This window comes from Manis javanica, chromosome 3, assembly GCF_040802235.1.
Source record: "Manis javanica isolate MJ-LG chromosome 3, MJ_LKY, whole genome shotgun sequence".
NCBI lineage: Eukaryota > Metazoa > Chordata > Mammalia > Pholidota > Manidae > Manis > Manis javanica.
In genome coordinates this window covers 125,429,743-125,448,371 of record NC_133158.1, presented here as the reverse complement: position 1 = coordinate 125,448,371, position 18,629 = coordinate 125,429,743, and positions in this window count along the sequence as shown.

Below are 18,629 nucleotides of genomic sequence, written 5' to 3'. Positions count from 1 at the left end.
TGAGCAACACTGCGGTTTCAATACTCACCCATATTATCAAGTGTCCCCCCACCCCATTGCAATCATTGTCCATCAACATAATAAGATGCTATAGACTCATTACTTGTCTTCTCTGTGCTATACTGCCTTCTCGGTGACCTACCTAAATTGTATGTGCTAATTATAATGACTCCTAGTCCCCTTCTCCCTCCCTCCCAACCCACCCTCCATGGCCCCTTCCCTTTGGTAACTGCTAGTCCCTTCTTGGAGTCTGTGAGTCTGCTGTTGTTTTGTTCCTTCAGTTTTGCTTTGTTGTTATACTCTACAAATGACTGAAATCATTTGGTACTTTTGTTTCTCTGCCTGGCTTATATCACTGAGCATAATACTCTCTAGCTCCATCCATGTTGTTGCAAATGGTAGGATTTATTTTCTTTTTATGGCTGAATAATATTTATTGTGTATAAGTACCATATCTTCTTCATCCATTCATCTAATGATGGACACAGGTTGCCTCCATATCTTGGCTATTGTAAATAGTGCTACAGTAAACATAGGGGTACATATGTCTTTTTGAATCAGGGATCTTGTTTTCTTTAGGTATTCCTAGGAGGGGAATTTCTGGGTCAAATGGTATTTCTATTTTTAGTTTTCTGAGGAACCTCCACATTGCTTTCCACAATGGTTAAACTGATTTCCACTCCCACAAGCAGTGTAGGAGGGTTCCCCTTTCTCCACATCCTCAACAGCATTTGTTGTTTCTAGTCTTTTTTGATGTTGGCCATCCTAACTGGTTTGAGGTGATATCTCACTCTGGTTTTATTTTGCATTTCCCTGATAATTAGTGATGAGTAGCATCTTTTCATTTGCCTGTAGGCCATCTGAATTTCTTCTTTGGAGAATTGTCTTTTCAGAACTTCCACCCATTTTTAATTGCGTTATTTGTTTTTTGGGTGTTCAGGCCTGTGAGCTCTCTCTATACTTTGGATGTTAACCCCTTGTCGGATGTGTCATTTACAAATATATTCTCCCATACTGTAGAATGCCTTTTTGATCTGCTGATGGTGTCCTTTGCTATACAGAAGGTTTTTAGCTTGATGTGGTCCCATTTGTTCATTTTTTCTTTGTTTCCCTTGCCCAAGGAGATGGGTTCAGGAAAAAGTTACTCATGTTTATATTCAAGAGATTTTTGCCTGTTTTCTTCTGTGAACTTTACAGTTTCATGACTTACATTCAGGTCTTTGATCCATTTTGAGCTTTCTTTTGTGTATGGAGTTAGGCAATAATTCAGTTTATTCTCTTACATGTAGCTGTCCAGTTTTGCCAACAGCATTTGTTGAAGAGGATGTCATTTCCCCATTGTACATCCATGACTCCTTTATCATATATTAATTGGCTATATATGTGTGGTTCTATATCTGGGCTCTCTATCCTATTCCACTGATCTATGGGTCTGTTCTTGTGCCTATAACAAATTGTCTTGATTACTGTGGCTTTGTAGTAGAGTTTGAAGTCAGGGAGCATAATCCCCCAGTTTTATTCTTCCTCCTCAGGATTGCTTTGGCTATATGGGGTCTTTTGTGCTTCCATATGAATTTCAGAATTATTTATTCTAGTTTGTTGAAGAATGCTGTCAGTATTTTGATAGGGATTTCATTGAATCTGTAGATTGCTTTAGGCAGGATGGCCATTTAGGCCATATTAATTATTCCTATCCATGAGCATGGGATATATTTCCATTTATTGGTGTCTTATTTAATTTCTCTCATGAGTGTCTTGTAGTTTTCAGAGTATAGGTCTTTCACCTCCTTGGTTAGGTTTATTCCTAGGTATTTTATTTTTGATGCAATTGTAAATGGAGTTGTTTTCCTGATTTTTCCTCTGCATGTTCATCATTAGTATATAGTAATGCAACAGTTTTCTGTGTATTAATTTTGTATTCTGCAACTTTGCTGAATTCAGTTATTAGTTCTAGTAGTTGGGGTGGATTCTTTAGGGTTTTTTTATGTATGATATCATGCCATCTGCAAACAATGATAGTTTGACTTCTTCCTTACCAATCTGGATGCCTTTTATTTCTTTGTGTTGTCTGATTGCCAAGACTAGGAACTCCAGAACTATGTTGAATAAAAGTGGGGAGAGTGGGCATCCTTGTCTTGTTCCCAATCTTAAAGGAAAAGCTTCCAGCTTCTTGCTGTTAAATATAATGTTGGCTGTTGGTTTGTCATAATATGGCCTTTATTATGTTGGGTTACTTGCCCTCTATACCCATTTTGTTGAGAGTTTTTATCATGAATAGATACTGAATTTTGTCAAATGCTTTTTCAGCATGTATGGAGATGATCATGTGATTTTTGTCCTTCTTTTATTGATGTGGTCTTTCATGTTGATGGATTTTCAAATATTGTACCATCCTTGCATCCCTGGAATGAATCCCACTTGATCATGATGGATGATCTTTGTATGTATTTTTCCATTTGGTTTGCTAATATTTTGTTGAGTATTTTTGCATCTATATTCATCAGGGATATTAGTCTGTAGTTTTCTTTTTTGTGTGTTGTCTTTGCCAGGTTTTAGTATTAGAGTGATGCTGACCTTATAGAATGAGTTTGGATGTATTCCCCCCCTCTCCTACTTTTTGGAAAACTTTGAGGAGGATGGATATTAGGTCTTCACTAAATGTTTGATAAAATGGATTGGTGAAGCCATGTGGTCCATGGGTTTTGTTTTTAGGTAGGTTTTTGATTACCAGTTCAATTTCATTGCTGGTAATTGGTCTGTTTAGATTTTCTGTTTCTTCCTGAGTCAGCCTTTGAAGGTTATATTTTTCTAGATTGTCATCCACTTCTTCTTGGTTATCCAATTTTTTAGCATGTAATTTTTCATAGTATTCTCTAAAAATTCTTTGTATTTCTGTGGTGTCCATAGTGATTTTTCCTTCCTCATTTCTGATTCTGTTTATGTGTGTAGACTCTATTTTTTTCTTGATGAGTCTGGCTAGTTTATCTATTTTGTTTATTTTCTCAGAGAATGAGCTCCTGCTTTCATTGATTCTTTCTATTGTTTTATTTTTCTCAATATTATTTTTTCTGCTCTGATATTTTTTATGTCCCTCCTTCTACTGACTTTGGGCCTCATTTGTTATTCTTTTTCTATTTTGATTAATTGTGAGTTTAGACTGTTCATTTGGGAATGTTCTTTCCTGAGGTAGGCCTGTATTGCAGTATACTTCCCTCTTAGCATGGCCTTTGCTGCATCCCACAGATTTTTAAGTGTTGATTTATTGTTTTCATTTGTGTCTGTATATTACTTGATCTGTTTTTATTTGGTCATTGATCCATTGATTATTTAGGTGCATGTTGTTAAGCCTCCATGTGTTTGTGGGCTTTTTTGTTTTCTTTGCACAATTTATTTCTAGTTTCATACTTTGTGGATTGAGAAGCTGGTTGGTACAATTTCCATCCTTCTGAATTTACTGAGGCTCTTTTTGTGGCCTAATATGTGATCTATTCTGGAAAATGCACTTGAGGAGAATGTATATCCTGCTTTTAGGTGGAGTGTTTTGTAGATGTCTGTTAGGTTCATCTGTTCTAATGTGTTGTTCACTGTCTTTGTCTCTTTACTTATTTTCTGTCTGGTTGATCTGTCCTTTGCATTGAGTGGTGTGTTGAAGTATCCTAAAATGAATGCATTGCATTCTATTTTCCCTTTTAATTCTGTTAGCATTTGTTCCACATATTAAGGTCCTCCTATGTTAGGTGCATGGATATTTATAAAGGTTATATTCTCTTGTTAGACTGACCCCTTTATCATTGTGTAATGTCCTTCTTTGTCTCTTGTTACTTTCTTTGTTTTGAAATCTGTTTTGTGGGATATAAGTATTACTAGTCCTGCTCTTTTCTCCCTATTGTTTGCATGAGATATCTGTTTCCATCCCTTCACTTTTAGTCTGTGTACTTTTTGGGTTTGAAGTGAGGCAGCATATAGATGGGTCTTGCTTTTTTATCCATTCTGCAACTCTACGTCTTTTGATTGGTGCATTCAGTCCATTATATTTAAGGTGACTGTTGATAGATATGTACTTATTGTCATTTCAGGCTTTGGATTCACAGTTACTGAAGGTTCAAGGGCAGCTTCTTTACTGTCTAACAGTCTAACCTAACTTAGTATTCTATTTCAAACACAATCTAAGGGTTCTCTCCCCCCCCCTTTTTTCTTCCTCCTCCTCCTCCACTCTTCATATATTAGGTGTCACATTCAGTTCTCTGTATATCCCTTGACTGACTTTGGGGGTAGTTGATTTAATTTTGCATCTGCTTAGTAATTACTTGTTCTACTTCCTTGACTGTGGTTTTGTTTTCTCTGGTTACAGCTATTTAGCCTTAGGAGAACTTCCATCTATAGCAGTTCCTTTAAAATACAGTGTAGAGATGGTTTGAGGGTGACAAGTTGCCTCAACTTTTGCTTCTCTGGAAATTGTTAAATCCCTCCTTGAAATTTAAATGATAATATTGCTGGTTAGAGTGTTCTTGGTTGGAGGCCCTTCTGTTTCTCTGCATTAAATATATCATGCCATTCCCTTCTGGCATGTAAAGTTTCTGCTGAGAAGTCTGATGATAGCCTGATGGGCTTTCCCTTACACATGATCTCTTTTTCTCTCTGGCAGCTTTTAATACCCTGTCCTTGTCCTTGATCTTTGCCATTTTAATTATATATCTTAGTGTTGTCTTCCTTGGGTCCCTTGTGTTGGGAGATCTGTGCACTTCTATGGCCTGAGAAACTATTTCCTTCCCCACATTGGGGAAGTTTTCAGCAATTATTTCCTCAAAGAGACTTTCTATCCCTTTTTCTCTCACTCCTTCTTCTTGTACCCCTATAATGCAAATATTATTCCATTTGAATCAGTCACACATTTCTCTTATTATTCTTTCATTCCAAGCAAATCCTTCTCTCTCTCTGTGCCTCAGCTTCTTTGTATTCCTGTTCTCTAATTTCTATTTTATTTACCATCTCCTCTACCTCATCTGCTCTGCTTTTCTATCCCTCCATTGTATGTTACATTTCAGATATTGTATTTTTCAGTGTTTCTGTCTCTTTCTTGAAATCCTGCTTGAGATCTTGAATATTTTTCTATATCTCTGTGAGCATGTTTATGATTTTTATTTTGAAATCTTTATCAAGAAGATTGGTGATTTCAGTTTCAGTGAGCCCTCTTTCTGGTGTTTTTCTAGTAATTTTGTTTGGACTAAATTCCTTTGCTGTTTCATATTTCTAATGATTACTATGGAATAATAACTTTGTGTAAGCGGCACCCTCTAGTGCCCAGAATCTCTACTCTCTGGAGCTGTGGTGCACCTCGAGCAATGGCGGGGGGTTGCAGTTGAGCAGCACCAGCTCCTGCTGGGAGGAAACAGCTCTTTCCTGTTTCCTGGCTGCAGTGCCTGCCTCCACTGCCAAGTCCAGTGGGCTGAGTGTGCAGGAAGCAGCCTCTATGCTATGCCCCTGTAGTTGCCATAGGTGGGGCCTCCCTCTGGGTTGCCTGGCCTGATGGTGGGGGTAGCAGGTGTGTGGACCGGTGCCTGCCGGTAGGAAGGAGTGGCAGGCTGCGAATAGCAGTTGCGGGTGTCAGGGCTGTGTTGACAACTAGGGGAATGGTGCACCTGAAGCTCCTGAAAGTTCCCAACCTGCTGTGCTGGGTATGTCGGAACAATTTTGTCCACCTGTCCTTTCTCCTGAGCAGCAAGCTCTGTGTAATCCTTTCCCCTTTAGCACTCCTCTCACTGTTGGGAAGTCGTTCAAAGTGCCTGGCTTTCTTTTGATCTGGAGTGGCCAGTTGTGGTTACCTGTTCTCCACAAGTGACGGGTATCTCAGTCTCTCTAAGTATCCTGCCTGTCTGTGCTTTGGAACCCCTCTAATCTCCAGAGCACAATGTAATGTGGGTTCATGATCTCAGAGTAGATCTTCATGGGTGAGTGTTTAGCAGTGCTGGGTTTCTACTCCATTCCCACTCCCTTTCTCTTTCTCCTGCCTTTGAGCTGGGGTCGGGGGAAGTGCTTGGATCCTGCTGGACTGCGATTTTGTTACTTTACCCTATTCTGTGAGTTCTTCTCTTTTCCCCTGATGGTAGGCAGTGTGTTCTGCAGTTTTTGGGTTGCTCTTTCAGGATTAGTTTTATTTGCTGTACTTTCATGTTATATGTGGTTTTGGGAGGATGCTTCTGTTTGACTTCTCATACTGCCATCTTTTTCCCCTTCCCTCAATCTGGAGGTCTTCATTTTATTTTGATTTAAAGACTGAAATCTAACTCTTCCCAATTATTATATTTCAAACGAACTGACACATTACATGAAGTGCTCCATAATGAAGCCAAGGTCGATTTGTTCTACATCTTTTTAGAATAGGTGATAATAAAATTTCCTGTGAGTTACTAAGGTGAAAATATTTAGCTATATTAAGATTACATGATTTCAAAAAGAGAGAGTAAGCATTTAAAGATCTCAAAACTCATGTATATACTATATGTTAGAAGGAATTTATTTGACTTTATATGTCCTTCAAAAAAGATAGAAATGAACTTCTTTGAAGAATTTATTTCAGCAAAAGATACTTTAAGAAGATGAGTTTTACCTACAGCATGTATGAATAATCTGATTTGGCCTCTTTCGCATGTGATCTGTTCATACAATCAAATACATAGGCCTAAGAATCACTTACTGGACTCTGAGATTTTGAAAATGAATGTGTGTTGAAAAATGAATATTCTAAGGCAGAGGTTCTCAAAATGTGGTCCATGGGACAGCAGCATCAGGATTATCTGGGAACTTACTACACAATGCAAATTCTTGATACCCACCCCAGACCTGCTGAATCCGATCTCTGGAATGGCAACCTGCAATCTTTGTTTTATCAAACCCTCCATGTGATTCAGATGTATCCTGAAGTTTGAGATTTCTAGGGATTGAAGTGTGAGGTCACTGAGAAAAGGATGAACTTGGTTTGGTAATGGAAACTTAGCAAGTTTCATTGTGCTCCTTTAAGAATTCATTAGTGGAATACCATTTTAAAGATTATATGCGCCAGTGGGTGATCATAATAGCTTATTGTTAGAGAAAATAGAGTAATTTTTGTGTGCCTCTGCTGCATCTTAATTTCTTTTTTATGTCTCTCAATGAATAAATTCAGTTCACATTTTAGCAATAAATAAATATTTAACAATAAATACTTTGCATATCTCTTTGGCTTCTAGTTAATATGTAGGTATTCGCTTTTTTGTGTAAAGATTTATCAAAAATTCATGTTTCTTAGATGAGCCCTCACAAGACTGAGCAGTAGATTTTCAGTGATTTTTCCATCTCTAACATCAGTTTTTCTTAATAAAGATAATAAATGAAAAATACACAGTATTTAGTGCATATGAAGCATATCACTGAACAACATAGACAAGGTTTCCAGCCCTTGCAGACTACTTTCCAGTAAATATCATATTATGTAGAGCCAATATAAAAGCAAAATCATAAGAAATACTTGAACTGATGGCCTTTATTCTATTATGACAGGCCCTTCTAGTATGAAAAGTTTTCCATTCGTCATCCTGGGATTATTTGCAGGGGTGAGAACATTCAGTGCTCTGTCTTTGGTTTGAGAATCTGTCTTTAGCTCAGAGTTCCTATCACTGGCTCCATGTATCCAGTAACTGTATTCTGCTTCTTTGGTCAGTGCTGTTAACCGTAAGTTCAGCAGTGGCATACGCAAAAGGAATCAAATGGTTTACAGTAGAAATACTACCTGAGACCAGCCATTTTTGACCAGAGCTGCTCTGGGATGCAGGTGTCAGGACCTGTGAGGAAGATGTTCAGTAAATACATAGATGCGCTCCATGCTGGGGGATGAAAGGAGGATCTGCAGCTCTTGGTAAATTCATCTCCTCAAGGATGGGCTCTTTGTCCATTCTGGACTTGTAATTTTCATAGCCTTTAAAGTACCTGCAAATTTCATGTTATGAAAAATAAATTTCATATCATGAAAGTGATGATGTGATTTTGTCTTCATAGAATGCTTGCTGCCCATCCTGGAGTCCCCTGTGATTGTTGTTACCAACCAGGACCTTACAGTCTTTATCTACAGCCCCAGCCCTCCTCTATCTTTTCAGGCACCTTTTGAATATTCTTCCAAAGTGGTCCACCACTAATTGAAGGACATGGAGTAATTCTTTCATTTTTACTGAATTTGAGGTCATTGTTTCAGTTAATTCCAGATACTTTGGTAATGCCCTTCCTCCCATCCCCCAATCCTACCATTATTGATATTGTGTACACTGCTTTTGATTAATACACTTATGTTTACCTAATAGTCTTCAGAGAAGTTGAACAGAGACTTGTATTGTGAGAGCTATACAGAAAGATGATATGAATTGGGTGAAAAGTGGCACCTGAGGGGAGCCCTTGTAGAGGGTAGAGGCTGGAAGGGGTTGCCTTAATTGTAATGTCACAAAGTAAAGGGAATTGTCTTCTAGCAATGCAGCCCATTTGGAAGGGAAAAATTGGGTCAGCCCATCCAGGTCAAGCCCTTAGCCTCAAGCTCCTGACACATGCTGGAGGCTAGTGCTAGACAAAGCCTCACTCAGCTGGGCAGGATGGACTCTACCCACTGGTTTCAGTGAATTAATCCAGCAGAATGGAATGCAAGAACCTTGGGAATTAAGAAATTAATTCGTTTTCCAACCGGGTATGCACATGGGGAGAAAGAGGCCGTCAATGGCTCAAAGGAAATTGTGAGCCCATATTTTACATTTTACATGAACCCTCCTAAGTGGCTTTTTGGGTGTTGAATTTGGATAAGCATCATCTGACTAATGAGCCTTTTGAGTTTTCATAGGGTGGAACTTCCTTTCGTAGCAGAGTCCCTATACCTACAGGTGTGCACTTGGCTCTTTCCCATGGCAACTGCACTCCAGGGTAGGGAGCCACTCCTGGGAAGACCCATTTCCCACTCCTGCTCTAGGCAGCTTGTATATCCTTGGAAAAGAGGGATGGTGGTGAGGACAACATAAAGTTAATAATTCAGAGACTTCTTTGTCTTCCCCAGGGAGGGACAGGTGAAGGGATCCCTTCTTCAGCTCCCTCTTTCTTCTGGGATAACAGGGTATGTGTGGGCTGTTGGGCCTTTTGCTGGCAGCTTCTTTCTAACCATATCTGCTTTCTACTCCATTCCTCTTGCAAGATGTTCACCTGCAAGAAACGTGATGAGGGATTTTATAATATTTGGTAGTTTAAGAGGTTTGAATCTTTTACCACATGTTTGGTGCTTGATTTTTGGAGATTCAACTTTTAAACATTCTCTAAAAATATATGTACAAACCTATAGGGCTGCCTATGCAATATATAGATATTCAGACACCATACAAGACTGCTTCCAGAGGGACCAATACTCATTTTATCTTAATAAAAATAATGAGGAATATTTCCCAGTTACTTGCCTAATAGGAAAAAAAAATTTGTAAATGGGGAGTGGTGCATCGGGGAAAATAGTTTTATTTTGTGCCCTGCAACTGTTGACAATATTGGATTATGAAGTGCTTTCTGTGGGTTGTGTGCAGTTGTGACAGAGATTCTGAGCATTGCAGAATTGTAGGATATTTTTAGAGCTAGGCATAAATTCAGAGACCTCCTAAATCAATCATCTCATTTTTCATATTTGGAATTTTGGCTGTGATTTATATGTTCTAAATACTGGTGAGAAAATGACCCCAAAATGAATATGTAGCTTATCAGTCCAATTTTATATCTATTCTCAAAATATTCACCTGTTAGAGTAAATCAAACACTTAGTATTTATCAGATATTGCATTAACTACTTTAAAATATTTTCTCTATTTCTTCCTGAATAAAGCAAGTTTACGGATGAATCTTGGAGAAATACTTATTTAGATATTTTTGGAAACAACTTGCTCTATTCTATTATGTACCAAATTGGAATTATAGGAAGTCCCTCAATAAAAAGTGTCATAATTCAAAATAATTTGAATTCAGAATGCAGTTCCTTAATGGAACAATGTTAGAAGTGGCGGTTAAATTCTAAGATTAGCCTGCAAAACTCCAGATTGTCCCATCTGTGACCTAGCTGCAATCATGCTCATTTATAATGAGAAAGCAGCCTTAGTATTTATGAGAGATTTTGTTTTGTTTTATTTAACATTTTGGTACTTGAATATGTTGAGTAAATTAGGGGATGTAGAAGCAGTAGAGAGATCTGTCTGGTGAAATTTCTGTTATAATTTCTTCATGTCTTCCATATCATGGATTTTCTTCTTTACAAATACATAAAAGGTATTCTTATGCTTATTTGTCATGATTAACCTGGTATGTTTATTTACGTGTCTCAAAAACTGAACAGAGAACAGGGAAGTTAGGAAGAGGAAGCTGAATTTATGTGAAAAAACAAGGCAAGAATTGGAAAAGAAGAGGAAGGGAAATGTAAAAATGCTGCCTGAGACAGAAATGAGATATGGCCTTTAACAGATTTTCAAGATAGCCACCAGGTGGCGCCATCATCTAAGGACAGCTTAGTTGCTTTTCAGGATGTGTTGAAAGATCGCTTTGGGCCCAAGAGTTGTTACCATGGAGTGGAAAGAATAAGCTGGGGACCCTACAGCTTTCTGTTCATGTGTAAGATGTGAAAAATTCAGAAAGATAAAGTTAGTGAATATTTATTACATTAGCAAGTGATGGTTTATCGGCAAGAGTCTTTAGTTCACCAACTTCAGTTGGTCTTTTTCTTCTCTTTGGAAAGGCCTTCACTTTAAAATATCAATGTATGAGTAAAATAAAAAATTTATAGTTTCTCTAACTCTTTTCATTGGGTTGTTATTTTTGTTACTTTATGTGCAGCTTTTAAAAAGTACAGTAGCTTCATATCTGTAGGATACTTTAGTGGAAGTCTGGGACACCATGCAAAAAGGAGTAGGCAGAAAGAGCAGAAAACTAGATAATGATTAGAAATCACCAGAAGAAGATACCATTCTTGAAACTCAGTCAGATGGAAAACCAGTAGAGAGCATTAGGGATGAGAGAAATGTAGTTAAAATGTAATTGTTGGTGGCACCATTTGCAATTAAAGCTGCTGAGATTTGGGAAAGATGTGAGAGGGAAGATGTTTGAAAGCTATTAAGAGGCAAACGGATTTTTCTAAAGTCACTAAGGAAACTAGATGGACGTTGCTTTGGAAAGAAAATAGAACCTCCTTGTTAGTCTGTAACTTCTTTTTGCTTGTAAGAATATTTAAAATACAAGTGTTTGTTTTCACTGTAATTGATGTGAGACATGAAAATACAATGTAAATATAAAATAAATTATTTTTACTTATGTTTTGGGATGCAAAGTTTAAATTTGGAGAATATTCACCTTCTAGCATTCATCTAACACTGAATCCTGTTTTTCAAGTCAATAGGTAAATAGCAGTAATAGTTAGGAAATGATGACAAAGAATTTTCAACAAGGAAATAAAAGCCTTTGTTAGCATAAACAACTAAGGTTGTAGCTACTTGCCCAAAGTATGAGCCCATACTTGGGTTTCAACTGTTTTCAGAGTAGACCATCAATAAAAGAAGGCCTTCAAAGGTAAGATAATATAACAGCAGGAAAAATATAATTTTGTGCCTCTAACCTCAAACTTCCTTCACATTAGTGGCAATTCTTTAAAAACAACCAAATATTCTCATTGCCTTCTAAATAATGTATTTCTTAAAAGTGTTGTGAGGAAGAAAAATGCCACTAGAGAGATGAGAAAGCTGTGTGTCTAAACCTGACTTTTTCTGGGGGGCTTCAGAGCCATATATTCCATTGTCTACTGGATGCCTCCACTTAGATGTTGCACACATCTCAAACTTATGTCTGAGACATCTCTCACCACCAAGGATTTTGCCACTGAATGTTCTGGTTATACTGATTGATTTTTCAGTTCTTTGTTTGGACTGTATTTTTCTTTCCCCTTTGTGACTTTGTAAAACCCCTCCCTCTTCTCTGAACTATCATCAGCCCACCCTGGGGCTTCCATTTTCTAGGTTTACATGCTCCTTGTGGATAGAGTGAAGGTTCCTATGGCCAAGATTCTCACCAGGCCCTGGTTGGCTTGCTCACTACAATACGTTGCAATATGTGTGAGCAATACGTTGTTATTGACTCTATATAAAGAGCTCTGCACAGTGCTCCCGGCTGTTGCACGGTGGCAGGAGTGCCCAGACTGAGACGGCTGTGGAGGGCAGAGAGGCCTAGAGGCTCTCTTACCTCTGAAGGCCTTCTTCTATTGATGGTCTACTCTGAAAACAGTTGAAACCCAAGTACGGGCTCATACTTTGGGCAAGTAGCTACAACCTTAGTTGTTTATGCTAACAAAGGCTTTTATTTCCTTGTTGAAAATTCTTTGTCATCATTTCCTAACTATTACTGCTATTTACCTATTGACTTGAAAAACAGGATTCAGGGACCTAGAGGCAGGGACCCGCTTGCTGCATGCAGACTGGCCGTGAGTGACAGGATTCGAGTGAATGACATGCGATCATGGGAATAAAGTTGGGTATAAACACTTTCACCCCAAGAACGTTCCATTTTCATTTTTCGGTCTCACTGATTCCATAGTAAACTTGCCCAGGGCTGAAACCCATTGACAAGACACTCCTGTAGTATCCTGAATTTCTGCCTTTACATCTCTTACTACACCATTAACTTGTCAATGTTGCACATTGTATTTTAAGCTCCGTAATGGGAAACCAAGTTTATTTTATCCACTACTATGTCATCAGCAACCACTGGTTCCTGGCATATGTTAAAAAAGTAATATTTGTTGAATGAAAGGGAACTCAAATTTTGTATGTATGGCAAAGTATCAGTGTAAACAGCATAGCAGATACAAAAGGCTGGTTGGATTGCTTTTGGCACCCTCAGTCCCTCATTGCTGATGGAGAAGCCGGATGGGGTGGGTGGAGACAGATGAGGAGTGAGAGGTGGGAGGTGATGGTGGTGTGGAGACAAATGAAATAGAAAATCAGCTTCTTCCTGGTGGGTAATGGAGCTCTCCCCAACACCCCCCTCCCCAGCCCCCAACTTTCTCTCACCCCATTCTCTCCAGTGCTAATTATCACCAGCTGGAGCCACTTAATCCTAACAGTTTACGTATTACTACAGCATCTGTGAGAAGGCAGTGTGAGCTTCAGATAGCACCAAACCAAGTAATTATTTTTTTCCCTTGATGTACCTTTACCTTTTAGAACTGATTATTCTGAAGGCTGGGAAGAATGACACAGATGAGATTATTTATTAGGGATATAAGAATCTTTCTCCTTGTGTCACATCCTACATCTGGGCTCATACTGAACTGCATTTGATACAGCACCATTACTTAATTTATGGATTTAGATTCCAACAAGGACAAAAATATATGTATACAAGATGTCTAGACTATGAGGATCTAATTCATGCTAAAAACAGTTTTGTGAATTAGAGAGCTAGTGTCTAGCTTGCAGATTTGGATATTGGAGATTTAAGACTTTAAAAGTGTGGGGAAAGTTGGGGTTCCTATGGCCAGGATCCTAAACCACTTGATAGTGTAACTGGCCTGCTGCTAGGCTACTGCTTCCACACCCATAGGCAATAAGCTATTACTGACTGAGTCACTATATAAAGAGCTCGGCCCAGTGCTCTGGGTGGAGGCAGAAATGATGGAGGATTATGCATCTGCAGACTGTTGGATGCAGACGTGAACTCTAGTACTTGACCTACCAGTCTCCAGAACTGTAAGAAATAAATGTTTAAGCCACCCCATGTGTGTTATGTTGTTATAGCAGCCTGAGCTGGGATACAAGCCAAAGTTCACTTGTGTGGTGTAAACGGACTCCTGCCTCCAGGGCCAGAACGGCCTAGATCGGAATGCCAGCTCTTCTTTTTACTAGCTGTGAGACTTTGAGCTAGTTTCCTAACGCCTATGTGTCTCAGGTTTTCCTCATCGGCAAAATGAGATTGATAATAGTACCTACTCATAGCATTGTTAAGAATAAATGAATTAATGGGTGTAAAGCACTCAAAACAGTACCTAGCACATAAAACTCAACACATATTAGCTGTCATAATACATATCCTACAGTGGAACAGGGAACACTAATTCTGATGGATGTGACCAGTGTTTCACTCCAGGACTTCTGTGGTTCTTGTATCTCTGCCTGGAACAAACTTGCTCATCCTTCCCACTGGAAGATGGCTCAGCTCCCCTGCGCAGCTGGCATTCCTGCATCCAGGCACACAGAACATAGACTCAGCATAAACCTTACAGGCCTATTGCGCTGTGCAGAAGCAGCTGAGCAGCACAGCTCATGAGACGGTCAGATCCCTCTCCTGCCCACATCTCTCTGCACACTTTTATCCTTAGTATTTTCCTACAGTCCCACAGTGTAAAAATTCTTACTTCTGCGAATATAATAAAACAGTGGTTGGTAGTACATGTATCCCAGTTATTCTAAGATACACATCTGAGGATGCTACTCATTTTGTTTCAAATATTGAATAGTTCCTTATCTCCTATGTGATAAAATACAAATGTCCTAGAAAAGATTTTCGTAGTTCTTATTGTAGGTTCCTGTCATCTTGTGTCTTTACTTACTGTTTGTTCTTATACCTGCAAATCTCAAACCTTGTTTCATTGCTCTCTGCCATCTACACTGTCACCCCATCCAACTCAGATCAGTTGTCCCCTTTAATGCTTTTTGACTGTTGTAGGCAAAGTCAATGATTCTCTAATAAAGTCTTTATGCCTACCCTTACCTGGTTAGAAGGAGCTTCAGTAAGAGAGACCTCCATTTAAAAGTTGCCCAGAACTTTACTGTATGGGAGGAGGCAGCATATCATTTGGCAAAGTTAATTTTTGTTCTGTGAAGAACCACTCAGGAAACCCTTCTTAATTACATTTTAAGAGCTGACTTATTTGCTAACTCTTGTGATGAATGGTTCTGAATTTTTTTTCTGGAGGGAAATATGTAGACTTTTCTTTTGTATATGTTAAGTGTGGTTACATTATTGAATGAGTTATGTTTTTTTCATTGGTAAACAAATTTTAGGAGTGAGTGAAATGATTTTTCTGTGTCTTTAGCTGGTAAAACACCGTTGAAAGGTACTGTTGTATGAAGGCTTTTCCCAAGTGAAGGAAGAGCCATCCAGATGTATAGTTCCCTCCTGTAATGGTGGGTGTGCAGTTTGCATTTAACTGTTGCATTTTATTTACTATGTTTACTGTAGGGATACCCATGTCCACACAGTTCTAAATTCCTTAGGATTCATACTTACATATTTTTGTAAATCAATTTGGAGTTTATAATCTATGTTACATGATTAATAACAAGGCTGAGTATGTATTGCTTTTATCTTTGGTTTGAGTTACAGTTATCCAGAGTCATAAAAATGTACACTGATAGGAGAGAACCAAGATGGCAGCATGAGTAGAGCAGTGGAAATCTCCTCTCAAAACCAAATATATTTTTGAAAATACAACAAATACAACTAATCCTAAAAGAGAGACCAGAAGACACAGGACAACATCCAGACCACATCCACACCTGCGAGAACCCAGTGCCTGGTGAAAGGGGTAAGATACAAGCTGCAGCCCGGCAGGACCCAAGCGCCCCTCGCCCCAGCTCCAGGCAGAAGGAGAGGAGTTGGAGCAGCGGGGAGGGAGAGGGAGCCCAGGACTGCTAATCACCCAGCCCCAGCCATCCGCACCGGAGCACAGACACAGTGCATCTGTGGGGTCCTGGATACTAGGGAAACAGGACAGTAAGACCTGTGAGCAGGTCCCCACAGCTGGTGCACCCAGGACAAAGAAAAGCAAGTGATTTTTGAAAGTTTTAATGGGACAGGGACCCCATAGCTGGACGGAAGCGCCCTGGGACACTTAGCCCAGCAGCTGTGAACCTCAGGGAGCTCTCGGTGCCCGAACCCCCACAGTGCAGCTTGGAGGCCCCTCACGGCAATAAACAGCCTCCTGCCTGTTCCCCCTCTGACGTGGCTCCGCCATATTGGAGCAGCAGCCTGAGGCTGGCCACGCCCACAGCAACTGCAGAGCTAAATAAACTCCATAGCAGCTGGGCAAGATCAGAAGCCCGGTCTGCACGCAGCTGCCCAGCACAAGCTGCTAGAGGCAGCTGTTCTCCCAGGAGAGGAAGGCCATAAACTGGCAAGATGGGACTTTCTCTTAACCAACACATGTGCCAGCTCCCCACAAATATATCTATTGCCATGAAAAGGCAGAAGAAATTGATACAGATCAAGATCACAGAGGCAAACCCTGAGAAGGAGATAGACCTAACCAGTCTTCCTGAAAAACAATTAAAAATAAAGCTCATAACCACACTGATGGAGATGCAGAGAAATATGAAAGAGCTAAGGGATGAAGTCTGGAGGGAGATTACAAAAATGAAACAATCTCTGGAAAGATTTATAAACAGAATGATAAGATACAAGAGGCCATTGATGGGATAGAAACCAGAGAACAGGAATACATAGAAGCTGACACAGAGATAAAAGGATCTTCAGGAATGAAACAATATTAAGAGAACTGTGTGACCAATCCAAAAGGAACAATATCTGCATTATAGGGGTACCAGAAGAAGAAGAGAGAGAAAAAGGAATAGAAAGAGTATTTGAAGAAATAATTGCTGAAAACCTCCCAAACTGGGGGGGGGGGGGAGGAAATAATCGATCAGACCATGGAAGTGTATAGAATTCCCAACAGAAAAGATCCAAGGAGGACAACACCAAGACACATAATAATTAAAATGGCAAAGATCAAAGATAAGGACAGACTATTAAAAGCAGCCAGAGAGAGAAATAAGGTCACCTACAAAGGAAAACCCATCAGGCTATCATCAGACTTATCAACAGAAACTTACAAGCCAGAAGAGAATGGCATGATATATTTAATGCAATGAAACAGAAGGGCCTTGAACCAAGAATACTGTATCCGGCACAATTATCATTTAAATATGAAGGAGGGATTAAACAAATCCCAGACAAGCAAAAGTTAAGGGAATTTGACTCCCACAAACCACCTCTACAGGGTATTTTAGAGGGACTGCTCTAGATGGGAGCACTTCTAAAACTAAATAGATGTCACCAGAGAAAATAAAATGACAGCAAAGAAAGCAGACCAACCAAATACTAACTAAAGGTAAAAAAGAAAATCAACTACCTACAAAAGCAGTTAAAGGAAGCATGAAGAGCACAGAATAAAACAACCAACATATAAATAATGGAGGAGGAGGAATAAGAAGGGAGAAAAATAAAGAATGACCAGACAGGTGTCTAAAATAGCTCAATAAGTGAGTTAAGACAGTAAGACAGTAAGATACCAAAGAAGCTAACCTTGAACCTTTGGCAACCATGAATCTAAAGCCTGTAATGGCAATAAGTACATATCTTTCAATAATCACCCTAAATGTAAATGGACTGAATGCACCAATCAAAAGGCACAGAATTATAGAATGGATAAAAAGGCAAGACCCATCTCTATGCTGCTTACAAGAGACTCACCTCAAACCCAAAGACTATAGAAACAAAGAAAGACTGAAGGAACAAAACAGCAGCAGAATCATAGAACCTAAGAATGGACTAATAATTACCAAAGGGAAATGGACTGGGGAGAAAGGGAGGGAATGGAGGGATAAGGATGGGGAAAAGGAAAGGGGACATTACGATTAGCATGTATAATGTGGGGGGGGCATGGGGAGGGCTGTGCAACACAGAGAAGACAAGTAGTGATTCTACAGCATCTTACTATGCTGATGGACAGTACTGTAATGGGGTTTGTGGGGGGAATTTGGTGAAGGGGGGACCCTAGTAAACATAATATTCTTCATGTAACTGTAGATTAATGACAACAAAATTAATTAATTAAAAAAACTAAAAAAAATGTACACTGATAGAGTATTATACAGATTTTTATAAAAAATCTGGAATCTCAAATAGGAGTTATGAGACTTTGTGCTATAAATGGTGGCACCATATTTTGTATGATAAAAGTAAAAGCAAGCTCTTTTATATTAAATTTTTATTTACTTATTTGCCTTATCTTTCATTTTATTTATTTTATTTTATTACTCTTTTTTATTAAGGTATCATTGATATAGACTCTTATGAAGGTTTCACAAGAAAAACAATGTGGCTACTACATTCACCCATATCACTGAGTCTCCCCAACACCCCATTGCAGTCACTGCCCACCAGTGTAGTAAGATGCCACAGTCACTACTTGTCTTCTCTGTGCTACAGTCTTCCCTGTGATGCCCCACACCATGTGTACTAAACAATACCCCTCAATCGCCTTCTTCCACCCTCCCCACCCTCCCTCTCCCCTCCCCTTTGGTAACTTCTAGTCCCTTCTTAGAGTCTGTGAGTTTGCTGCTATTTTTTTCCTTCAATTTTGCTTTGTTCTTATTCTCCAGGGAAATTATTTGGTACTTGTCTTTCTCCACCTGGATTATTTCACTGAGCATAATACCCTCTAGCTCCATCCATGTTGTTGCAAATGGTTGGATTTGTTTTCTTCTTATAATATTCCATTGTGCATATGTACCATATCTTCTTTATCCATTCATCTACTGGTGGACACTTAG